The sequence below is a fragment of the Jaculus jaculus genome, chromosome 19, assembly GCF_020740685.1.
Source record: "Jaculus jaculus isolate mJacJac1 chromosome 19, mJacJac1.mat.Y.cur, whole genome shotgun sequence".
In the NCBI taxonomy this organism is placed as follows: Eukaryota; Metazoa; Chordata; class Mammalia; order Rodentia; family Dipodidae; genus Jaculus; species Jaculus jaculus.
In genome coordinates this window covers 54,223,497-54,235,695 of record NC_059120.1, presented here as the reverse complement: position 1 = coordinate 54,235,695, position 12,199 = coordinate 54,223,497, and the positions used below count along the sequence as shown (strand labels likewise).

Genomic DNA, 12,199 nt, shown 5'->3' with positions numbered 1-12,199 from the left:
GCTAATGAAGGGCACTGGATAAAAGCCAAATGAGCAGAATAACGCATGTGCTGGGGCCTCAGCCCCCGCGGAGATGGGCGCTCACCGCTGAGCTGCGGCGCAAGGTCATTTGCTCCTCACCTTTTGAACACTTCCTCCCTGCAAGAAAGTTTTGTTTTGTTTTGTTTGGGGGGCTGGAAAGATGGCTTAGCGGTTAAGACCTGCAAAGCCTAAGGATCCAGGTTCGATTCCCCAGCACCCACCTAAACCAGATGCACAAGGTGACGCTTGCATCTGGAGTTCATTTGCAGTGCCGGAAGGGCCTGGAGAGCCCCATTCTCTCTTTCTCTGTCCACTTGTTCTTCTTTCTCTCCCCCAATCTCTCAGATAAATAAAAACATTTAAAAAAAGGAAAAGTTTCAGCCTGGCGTTGGTGGCGCACGCCTTTCATCCCAGCACTCGGGAGGCAGAGGCAGGAGGATCACCGTGAGTTCGAGGCCACTCTGAGACTTCGTAGTGAGTTCCAGGTCAGCCTGGGCTAGAATGGGACCCAGCCACAAAAACAACAACAAAAAGAGAAGTTTCTGTTTTGAAGTTCCCCACAGCCCCATCCCGTCTCAGCTAGGAAGAATAAAAGGTATCCAGTGTGAATTAAGACTTCTTTGGAGTCAGTAAGGTGATCGTAGAAGGGGGAAAAGGAAAAAAAAAAAAAAGAAGAAAGAAAGCAATTTTCACAGGACGGGAAAGACAGAATGACCTCTGCTGGGACAGACAGGTCCCCTGGAGCATCTGGGGCCGAGGCTCAGCATCCAGGCAGGTAGCCTGTCTTGCCGAGCGCCACCTCCTGGCTCGTCTGTGAACTTTAAAGTGTGTACCATTCCTTATGGGACGTTTTCACTGCCCGCGGGTTTTGAGGTTCCCCCCCCCCAGAATACAGCTTCATAAAGATGTTTTCGCTGTAGATCCCCGTGGGCAGCCGCTCCATAGTGGCCCTGGTTTCTAGGACTGGGCGAGAAAACGCCGTCCTGAAAAGGTCTTTTATTTTTGGGGGGGAGGGGTGAGATGGGGATGTTCGAGGTAGGGTCTCACTCTAGCTCAGGCCGACCTGGAATTCGCTGTGCAGTCTCAGGGTGGCCTCGAACTCAAGGTGATCCTTCTACCACTGCTTCCAGAATTCTGGGATTAAAGGCGTAAGCCACCACGCCTGGCAGGTCTTTAAAAATATATTTCATTTATTTATGAGAGAGAGAACAAAAAAAACAAAACAAAAACGGGTGCACAGATCCTCTAGCCACTGCAAACGAACTCCAGACGCATCCACCTTGTGCATCTGGCTTTACATGGGTACTGAGGAATCGAACCTAGGGTTTTTAGGCTTTGCAGGCAAGTGCCTTAGCCGCTGAGCTATCCCTCCATGCTGAGAGTCTGTTTGGGTCATGGTTACTGGGAGTTGATTTGATGCAACAACAAAAAACAAAACAAAACAAAAACAACAACAACAACAAAAAAACCCCTCAACCCTACCCTACGTGTGTGTAAAGAGCCTTACCTAGGTTTTTTTTTTTTTTTTTTTTTTTTTTTGTGTGTGTGTGTGAAAAGAACCCTACCTAGGGCTGGAGGGTTGGCTTAGCTGTTAAGGCATTTGCCTGCAAAGCCAAATGACCCAGGTTCGATTCCCCAGGACCCACTTTAGCCAGATGCACAAGGGGGCACATACATCTGGAGTTTGTTTACAGGGACTGGATGCCCTGGCGTGCCCATTCTCTCCCTTTCTCCCTCTCTCTGTCAAATAAATAAAAATAAAATATATATTTTAAAAAAGCACCCTACTTAGTTGTGTGTGTGTGTGGGGGGGACGGTGACTATCATTCTCTTCCCCTTGAGTTTCTGCTTAATTTCTGGCACCTTTGTATCTGTTTCGTCCTTTTCTTTCCCAAGCCCTTTTCTTACCCTGGAATAGGTTTAAATCTCACTAAAAGCAAGACATTGCACTGCCATCTGGCGCCATCTTCTGTCCTTGCCGATGCAGTGAAACGTGAAAGTCAGAAGTGTTCAAGTGAGGTGACTTGTTTATCTTTTCTTAAAAGGTTTTAACCTGGATATACATGCACACTGCTTCAGAGCATGTGCTGGGGCACTTGGGAGAGAGGAAGGTTAGTGGCGAGACCAAATTAGATACGATTATATTTCTTTTCTTTTCTTTTTTTTTTTTTTTCTTGAGGTAAGGTCTCACTCTAGCCCAGGCTGACCTGGAATTCACTATGTAGTCTCAGGTGGGCCTCGAACTCATGGTGATCCTATTATTTAATTATAAAATAGTTTAATAAGAATTATTAATAAGGTAATACATAAAATAATTATTTGAAAATTACAAGTAAAACTGGACATGGTAGCTATACCTTTAAGCCCAGTGCTTGGGAGTTTCATGGGTTCAAAGCCTCCTAGCAAAACTGTACTTTTATAAAAAAAAGACATTCTTCCTTTGTTTTATTTATTTATTTGTTTGTTTTCAAGGTAGGGTCTTCTCTAGCCAAGGTGGACCTGGAATTCACTCTATAGTCTCAGGCTGGCCTTGAACTCACAGCAATCCTCCTACTTCTGACTCCTGAGTGCTGTGATTAAAGGCGTGTACCACCACGCTTGTTTTTTTTTTATATTATTTATTTTATTTTATTGTTTGGTTTTTCTAGGTAGGGTCTCACTCTAGCCCAGGCTGACCCGGAATTCACTATGTAGTCTCAGGGTAGCCTTGAATTCATGGCGATCCTCCTACCTCTGCCTCCTGAGTGCTGGGATTAAAGGTGTGCACCATCATGCCTGGCTTTTTAAAATAATTTTTTTTTCATTTCTTTTTTCAAATATTTAATTAATTTAGTTGAGAGAAAGAGAAACAGGGAGAGAGAAAGAGAGAGAGAGAGAGAGTGAGAGAGAGACAGAGAATGGGCCTCTAGCAACTGCAAACAAACTCCACATGCGTGTACCACCTTGTGCATCTGGTTTTCTGTGGGTTATTGGGGACTCTGGTTCTCAGGCTTTGCAGGGAAGTGCCTTAACTGCTGAGCCATCTCTCCAGCTCTCCTGTTTCAACACTTCATCGTTTCCTCCTATTATGAAGGTCTTGTGTAGGTGGTCTCAGGTGCTATGGGGTCATGGATATCAAGCCATTTGTGCCTAGAAGAGTGCGTTGTTAGCAGACCTACCCTTCTTTGTATCTTTCCGCCACCTCTTCTGCAATGGACCCTGAGTCTTGGAGAGTGTGATAGAGATGTCTCAGTGCTGAAAACTCCATTGTCATTTCTCAGCACTATGGTGACTTTTGAGTCACCCCATATTGGTCATCGCCATCTGAAAAAAAGAAGCTTCTTGAGCTGGGCATGGTGGCACATGCCTTTAATACCAGGAGTTCAAGGCCAGCCTGAGACTACATAGTGAATTCCAGGTCAGCCTGGGCTAGAGTGAGACCCTGCCTCGAAAAACCAGGAAAAAAAAAAAGTGCTGGAGAGGTGGCTTAGCAGTTAAGATGCCAAGCCACAGGACCCAGGTTCGACTCCCCAGAACCCACATAAGCCAGATGCACAAGGGGGCACATGCATCTGGAGTTTGTCTTCAGTGGCTGTAGGCCCTGGTGCACCCATTCTCTCTCTGTACCTGCCTACTCTGTCTCTCTCTCTCAAACAAATAAATAAAAATAAAATATTTTTTAAAAAGTAAAAGAGGGGCTGGAGAGATGGCTTAGCGGTTAAGCGCTTGCCTGTGAAGCCTAAGGACCCCGGTTCGAGGCTCAGTTCTCCAGGTCCCACGTTAGCCAGATGCACAAGGGGGCGCACGCGTCTGGAGTTCGTTTGCAGAGGCTGGAAGCCCTGGCGCGTCCATTCTCTCTCTCCTTCTATCTGTCTTTCTCTCTGTGTCTGTCACTCTCAAATAAATAAATGAATAAAATTAAAAAAAAAAAAGTAAAAGAGAAGTTTCTCTAACCAAAAGTGAAAGTAACATTAATATATGGATATAAGCATTAAGGAAAGTTTCTACAGGGCAGTTTGGTGGGCATAATATGTGACTTTACCCAGACAGCAGCAGCCATTACTCCCCTAGGGCACTTGACCTCCCCTGCCATAGACTTTTGACTAGGTTTTCAGTATGGGGCATGTATTCCCTCCTGTGGAGCGGGCCTCCAGTCCAATTAGGGAGCTGTTGGTTTCTCCCATAACAGACATGCCACTATTGCACCAGTTGGCACATTTAGCCTGGCCAGTCTTAAGGCTTGCAAAGTGCACTGTTGTTTATCACTATTGATGACATCTCTATCCAAAAGGTCTGCATGCAGGAAAGGTCTTTCCAGCTTTCTGTCAGCTGGTCCACAGGGAAGGAGGTTTTCAGTTCAGCTCCAGCTTGACTTCTCAGTGACCTTGCAGCCCAAGCATGAGGGGTCTTCAGCAATAGGTTCTTACCATCTATTTCTGGTGGATAGCTATGAGCCTTGGCAATGGCCTGTAATGTTTTGGTGGCATCAGGGGTCTCCCTGACCAAGAACTCACTGAAAGATATCTGACCTGTGGCATTGAAATTTTTCTAATAACAATCTATGGCTTCTGGGTGCACCATTATCCATATGCACAGGATGCTTCTACCCATTCTCTTTCTCTCTTTGAGGTAAGGTCTTGGTCTAGCCAAGGCTGACCTGGAGTCACTATGGAGTCTTGAGCTGGCCTCGAATTCACAGCTATCCTCCCGCCTCTGCCTCCCAAGTGCTGGGATTAAAGGTGTACGCCACCTCGCCAAACTTCTCTCTCTCTTAAATATATATGTATCTAGCATCCATCCACTTCGACCATTCCATCTCCAGTAATCTGGCTCTCTACTTACCTATCTACAATACCCCCCCTTAAGTCCTTCCCACTCCTCCTTCCCTCATAGTCCCTTTCTAGCTTCCTGATGTCTACTACTGACCTTGACTCCAACTCACATACAAACTGGAACATTTGTAGCTAGGATCCACATGAGAGAGAGAGTATGTGATGTTTGGCTTTCTTGGCCTTGGCTTCCTCACTAAGTGTGATCCTTTCCAGGTTCATCCATTTCCCTGCAAATTTCAATTTTTTTTTTTTTTTTTTACCACTGTATAGAACTCCATAGTATAAAATGTACCACATCTTCATTATCTACTCATCAGTTGAGGGACATCTAGGCTGGTTCCATTTCCTAGCTATTGTGACTAGAGCAGAAATAAACATGGATGTACAGGTATCTCTAAGGTATTGAGACGAGTCCTTAGGATATATGCCTAGGAGTGGAATAGCTGGGTGTTGCATTCAGGTTCACATTGCTGGAAGAAATCACCCGACCAAGAGCAGCTTGTGGGAAAAAAAGGTTTATTTTGGCTTACAGATTCAAGGGGAAACTCTACGATGGCAGGGGAAAATGATAGCATGCTCAGAGGGTGGACACTCCTCCTGGCCATCATCAGGTGGACAACAGGAACAGAAGAGTGTGCTAAACACTGGCAAGGGGACACTGGCTGTAACACCCATAAACCCACCCCCAACAATACACTGCCTCCAGGAGGAGTCAATTCCCAAAGCTCCATCAGGTGGGAACCTAGCATTCAGAACACCTAAATTTATTGGGGACACCTGAATCAAACCACTACATTCCGTTCCTGGCCCCCATAAACTGATAACCATCCATGATGTAAAATGCAATGCATTCGTCCAACTTTAAACAACCCCAGAGTTTTTATCAATCCCAATGATGTTCAAACATTCCCATAGTCCAAGATCTTTTAACTAAGCCGTAATACCAGAAAATCACCCCCAAGCCCCATAATGACACACACTAAACACACATTGGACATAGCAAAGAAATATTCAACCAATACAAGATTTAAACAGAGAAAACAACATCCAAGTCCAATAACTGTAGTCAAAGACAAGTCTCAGCCGGGCGTGGTGGTGCACGCCTTTAATCCCAGCAATCGGGAGGCAGAGGTAGGAGGATTGCCATGAGTTCAAGGCCACTCTGAGACTACAGAGTTAATTCCAGGTCAGCCTGGACCAGAGTGAGACCCTACCTCGAAAAAGCAAAAAAAAAAAAAAAAAAAACAAGTCTCCAAGTTCAATAATTCTTTTTTTTTTTTTTTTTTTTCTGTGGTAGGGTTTCACTCTAGTCCAGGCTAAGCTGGAATTCACTATGTAGTTTCAGGGTGGCCTTGAACTCATGGTGATCTCTTACCTCTGCCTCCCAAGTGCTGAGATTAAAGGTGTGCGCCACCACACCTGGCTCCAAGTCCGATCATTCTAACCAGCAACAAGTCTCTGGAATTCCAATCCTCTCCTCCAGCTACGCTACTCACAGTCCTGGAAAACTTCATCCAGGGCTGGCAGTTCTCCTTAGCAGCCATCTTGTGGTCCTGGCATCTCCACTGCAACCCACGGTCCATCCTTACTGCTCCATGGGGACTCCATGAAGGCATCCAGCAAACCTGCTTCACACTGCCCATGGCTGTTTCCAAAACTCAAGACTGTGTTGCAAACTCAATGACCCCCTTTGTCCTGCATTTCTCATACTCCACAATACCAGGTAGGGTGCCAATTTGTTAGTCCAGGGGATGATAAAACAGACTTTGAAGAACAGGACACAGTTTGAATATTCAGGCCCCTTTGAAAGAGTCTACATTCTTCCTGTTGCCCCAATCTCAAAGGTTATAATCTCTCAGATAATTGCAACTGAAGTTTTGGTCCAAAGATTTTTTTTTTTTTTTTTTCTGGTAGGGTCTCTCTCTAAGCCAGGATTCACTATGTAGTCTCAGGGTGGCCTTGAACTCATGGTGATTCACCTACCTCTGCCTCCGGAGTGCTGGGATTAAAGGCGTGCGCCACCATGCCTGGCTGTATTTCTTCTTTTGATGACTTTCTATTTAGTTTCATAGCCCATTTTATAATTGGGTCGTTTGATTTCTTGTTATTTAGTTTTTTGAGTTCTTTGTATATCTTGGATATTACTCTTCTGTCAGATGAATAGCTGGCAAAGATCATCTACCATTCTGTATGTTGTCTTTTTGCTCTGTTCACAGTGTCCTTTGCTGTACAAAAGCTTTGTAATGTCATGAGTTACCAGTGGTTGATAAGTGGTGTTTTTTTTTTTTTTTTTTTTTGAGGTAAGGTCTCACTGAAGCCCAGGCTGACCTGAAATTCATCATGTAGTCTCAGAGTGGCTTCAAACTCATGGCGATCCTCCTACCTCTGTCTCCTGAGTGCTGGGATTAAAGGTATGCACCACCATGCCTGGTTTGAATCTTAAATATATGTTCTGTTAAATAACATCCCCAATGTCTGCTTCTTATTGTTGAATTAAAATAATCCTCTAAGGAGTGCTCAGCACTGCAATGTCTCTATCACATCTTCAAGGCTCAGGGTCCATTGCAGAAGAGGTGGTGGAAAGAATGTAAGATCAAAGGAAGGGCAGGACTCCTTACAACATGCTCCTCCAGACACAAAATGGTCTGGATATCCATGACCTCACAGTGCCTGACACTACCTACACAAGACCATCATAAGAGGAGGGAAGGATCATGACATCAAAATAAAAGAGAGACTGATTGAGAGGGGGAGGGGATATGATGGAGAGTGGAGCTTCAAAGGGGGGAGGGAGGGAATTATCATGGGATATTGTTTACAATTATAGAAGTTGTCAGTTAAAAAAAAATAAATAAAATAGTCCTCTGAAAGCTGGGTGTGGTGAACTCCAGGTAAACCTGGACTAGAATGAGACCCTACCTCAAAAACAAACAAAAAAAGACATCTGAATCACCTTTTCACTAATCTACTCCTTCATCTACCTCATTAATGTCATTTTTGTTTTTTTCTTTCCCAGGTAGGGTCTTGCTCTAGCCCAGACTGACTTGCAATTTACTCTGTAGTTCCAGACTGGCCTTGAACTCACAGGATCCTCCTACATCTGCCTCCTGAGTACTGGGATTAAAAAGGAGTACTACCATGCCTGGTTGATTTTTTTGTTTGTTTGGGTATTTGAGACTGGGTGTCTCTAGATAGGCCAGACTGTCCTTGTTGTGAATACAGGAGACTGCCACAGTGCCCACCTGTTCCCTGACTTTATTTTTATTTATTTATCTATTTTTAAAAATCTTATATCTCTACCATGTGACCCAGCTATAGCACTCCTAGGCATATATCCTAAGGACTCATCTCATTTCCTTAGAAGTACATGCTGAACCATGTTTATTGCTGCTCAACTTATAATAGCTGGGAAATGGAACCAGCCTAGATGTTCCTCAACTGATGAGTGGATAATGAAGATGTGGCACATTTATACAATGGAGTTCTACTCAGCGGTAAAGAAAAATGAAGTTATGAAATTTTCAGAAAAATGGATGGATCATGAAAGGACTATACTAAGTGAGGTAACCCAGGCCCAGAAAGCCAAGCACCCCATGTTCTCCCTCATATGTGGATCCTAGCTACAGATGATTGGGCTTCTGGGTGAGAAGGAAAATACTTAGTAGCAGATGCTAGTAAGTTAAAAAGGAGACATAAAGTGAAAAGAAAGGAAGGGAGGAGGGTACTTAATAGGTTGGTATTGTATATATGTAAGTACAATGATTGTGATGGGGAGGTAATATGATGGAGAATGGAATTTCAAAGGGGAAAGTGCGGGGGGCGGGTAGGGTATTACCATGGGATATTTTTTATAATCATGGAAAGTGTTAATAAAAATTGTGAAAATAAAAATAAAATAAAATGAATTTGAAAAATAAATAAATAAATAAATCTGATATCCATGACCTCACAGTGCCTGACACTACCTATACAAGACCATAATAATAGGAGGAAAAGATCATGACATCAAAATAAAAGAGAGACTGATTGAGAGGGGGGAGGGGATGTGATGGAGAATAGAGTTTCAAAGGGTAAGGTTGGGGGAGGGGGAGGGTATTACCATGGGATATTTTTTATAATCATGGACGTTCTTAATAAAAAAAAATGAAAAGAAAAAAAATTAATCTTTATTTTATTTTATTTTTTTGGTTTTTCGAGGTAGGATTTCACTCTATCCCAGGCTGACCTGAAATTCACTAGGTAGTCTCAGGGTGGCCTCGAACTCACTGCAATCCTCCTACCTCAACTTCCCAAATTCTGGGATTAAAGGTGAGTGCCACCACACCCTGCCTGACTTTTTTTTTTTCTCCCTCATCCCCCACTGTTTTTTGTTTTCTTCCTTTTTTTTTGTTCCTCACGCTGATTTTTAAACTCTTCCTTGGCCAGCTCTTTGCCCATTTTATTTGTTTCTCTACCACCCTGGCTTCCTTTAGCATTATTAGCATTAAAACAAGCAAACATGGGGTGTGGTGGTGCACATCTTTATTCCCAGCATTTAGAAGACAGAGGTAGGAGGATTGCTGTGAGTTGGAGGCCATCCTGAGACTACCTAGTGAATTCCAGGTCAACCTGGGCTCCAGAGAGACCGTACTTCGAAAAACCAAAACCAAACAAACAAAAACAAAAACAATCAAACAAAACATAACTTTTCAAATTTGCAATTTTATTATTATTATTGTTTTTTTGAAGTAGGGTCTCGCTCTAATCAAGGCTGACCTGAAACTCACTCTCACTCTACTCCTGGGCTGGCCTCAAACTCACAGTGATCCTCCTACCTCTGGCTCCCTAGTGCTGGGATTAAAGGTGTGTGCCACCTCACTGGGTCATTATTTTTGTATTTTTTATTTATTTATTTGAGAGTTAGAGAAAGAGACAGACAGAGACAGACATGGCCGAGGGGGGGCGGCTACAGCCTCTATCCATTGCGAAGGAACTCCAGATGCATGTGCCACCTTGTGTATCTGGCTTCCTGGGTACTGGGGAATGTAATCTGGGTCTTTAAGCTTCCCAGACAAGCACCTTAACTGCTAAGCCATCTCTCCAACCCTATATTACCTATTAAGTGTAAGCCTATTTCTGTGTGCTGTACTCAGGTTTGCATTGCTGGCAGAAAACACCTGACCAAGAGCAGCTTGTGAGAAAAAGGGTTTTTATTTTGGCTTATGTGGCTAAGCTCCATGACGGCAGGGGAAAACGATGGCATGAGAACAGAGAGTGGACATCATCTCCTGGCCAACATCAGATGGACAACAGCAACAGGAGCATGTGCCAAAAACTAGCATGGGGAAACTGGCTATAACATCCATAAGCCCACCCCCAACAATACATTGTCTCCAGGAGGCTTTAATTCTGAAATTGCCACCAACTGGGGACCTAACAGTCACAACACCTAAGTTTGTGGGGGATACCTGAATCAATCCACTACAGTGTGTCTCTCTCCCCACCCCCCATAAATGCCAAAGAAGGAGGGTAGAGTGGTAAGGATTCTGTTGGAAAGTCAAAGATCTCTAGACCGGGGTAAGCAGCATCAATTCTAGAAGACAGGGAGTACACTCATTTCCTCAAATCATTTGGAACTTCTTTGGATAATTATCCCAGGAATGGTCTAAGAGAATGCAGCCGGAATTTAAGCAACACTAAGTGACGTTAGAGCCTCAAAAGAAAAAAAACAAACAAAACCGCTGGGTGTGGTGGTGCACCCCTTTAATCCTAGCGCTTGGGGGAGGCAGCGGTAGGAGGACCACCATGAGTTCACACCACCCTGAGATTGCATTCTAGGTCAGCCTGGGTTAGAGTGAGACCCTATCTCAAAAAAAAAAAAAAAAAAAAATCCTTATTTTATATAGTTCCCTCCCTGCCCCCCACAAAAAAAAAAAACGACTCACTGTCGCAGTCCAGTCTGCCTGGAACTCCTGGTGATCTTCCTACCTCAGCCTCTCAGGTACTGGGATTATGTGCATGCACCTCAATGCCTGGCTTTTGCATAGGCTTTTTTTTTTTTTGAGGTAGGGTCTCACTTTGTCCTAGGCTGACCTGCAATTCATTATGTACTTTCAGGGTGGCCTTGAACTCAGAGCAATCCTCCTACCTCTGCCTCCCAAGTGCTGGGAATTAAAGGCACACACCACCACACCAGGTTTCTTCTTTTTAAAAAATTTTTATTTTTATTTATTTATTTGAAAGCGATGGACAGAGAGAGAAAGAGGCAGATGGAGAGAGAGAGAATAGGCACGCCAGGGCTTCCAGGCACTGCAAACGCCAGATGCGTGCGCCCCCTTGTGCATCTGGCTAACGTGGGTCCTGGAGAATTGAGTCTTGAACCGGGATCCTTAGGCTTCACAGACAAGCGCTTAACCGTTAAGCCATCTCTCCAGCCCTTCTTCTTCTTCTTCTTTTTTTTTTCGAGATAGGGTCTCATTCTAGTCCAGCCTGACCTGGAATTCACCCTGTAGTCTGAGGCTGGCCTCGAACTCACAGTGATCCGCCTCTCAAGCGTGCTGGGATTAAAGGCGCGCGCCACCACGCCCGGCTAGCCGCATCTTAATGACAGTGTGGGAAGTAATGAAAGAGAAATTAGAGGGGAGAGACATTGCTGCGCCTGTCCCGTGAGAATTAATGCCTGTTTTCACTCGGCCAGCCTTGCTTTTCCTCCAAGGTCTCATCTTGTATGACCACACAATTACCTCAGTAGCAATTCCTCCCGAACAGTTTATGTAAACGCTCCTAACGTAACGTGCTTCGCTCAACTGCTTTCAAACGCCGTTCAGCCTTTCATTCAGCACGGTGGAAGTTAAAATACCATGGTTGAGTTGAGTGACGGGCATGGAGGCGCACGCCTTTAATCCCAGCACACTCAGAGGTAGGAGGATCACCCTGAGTTTGAGGCCACCCCGAGACTACGCAGTGAATTCCAGATCAGCCTGGACTACAGTGAGACCCTACCTCCAAAAACAAAAATAAAATAAATACCATTTTGATCCGGGCCCTGGGTTTGCAAGGCTCCAGGTCAGCGTGGGTGAGGGCAGTGCCACAAAGGGATGATTCTGAAGCCGCGTGCACGTTGCTCACTCCTTGGCAACCCTGCAGAAAGCGCAGCTGGCAGCGTTCGTGCGCGTAGTGGGTGAAATCACCAATTTCCCAGCACGGGCACGCCGCGGAAATGCTTCAAGGATGTCTTTCCTCCCAGTTCAGCACTAAAACCAGAAGTGAGAAACAACAATAACAAAAACAACAACAACAACAACAACAACACCACCCCGCAAAACAAAAACAAACCCACCAGACACCAAAACCATCCCAGCGCCTGGGGAAAGCGCGCCAATCACACA

General features: G+C 44.6%; 1 long non-coding RNA gene across 1 annotated transcript; it reads right to left on the bottom strand.

Moving 5' to 3' along the window:
• Nucleotides 1-11,350: 11,350 nt before the first annotated feature.
• Nucleotides 11,351-12,195, bottom strand: LOC123456045. Its single transcript, XR_006634294.1, has 3 exons — nucleotides 12,151-12,195; nucleotides 11,841-12,064; nucleotides 11,351-11,410 (listed from the first exon to the last, which is right to left on the bottom strand). It is a non-coding gene; the product is annotated as an uncharacterized LOC123456045 (long non-coding RNA).
• Between the last annotated feature and the right edge of the window lie 4 nt (nucleotides 12,196-12,199).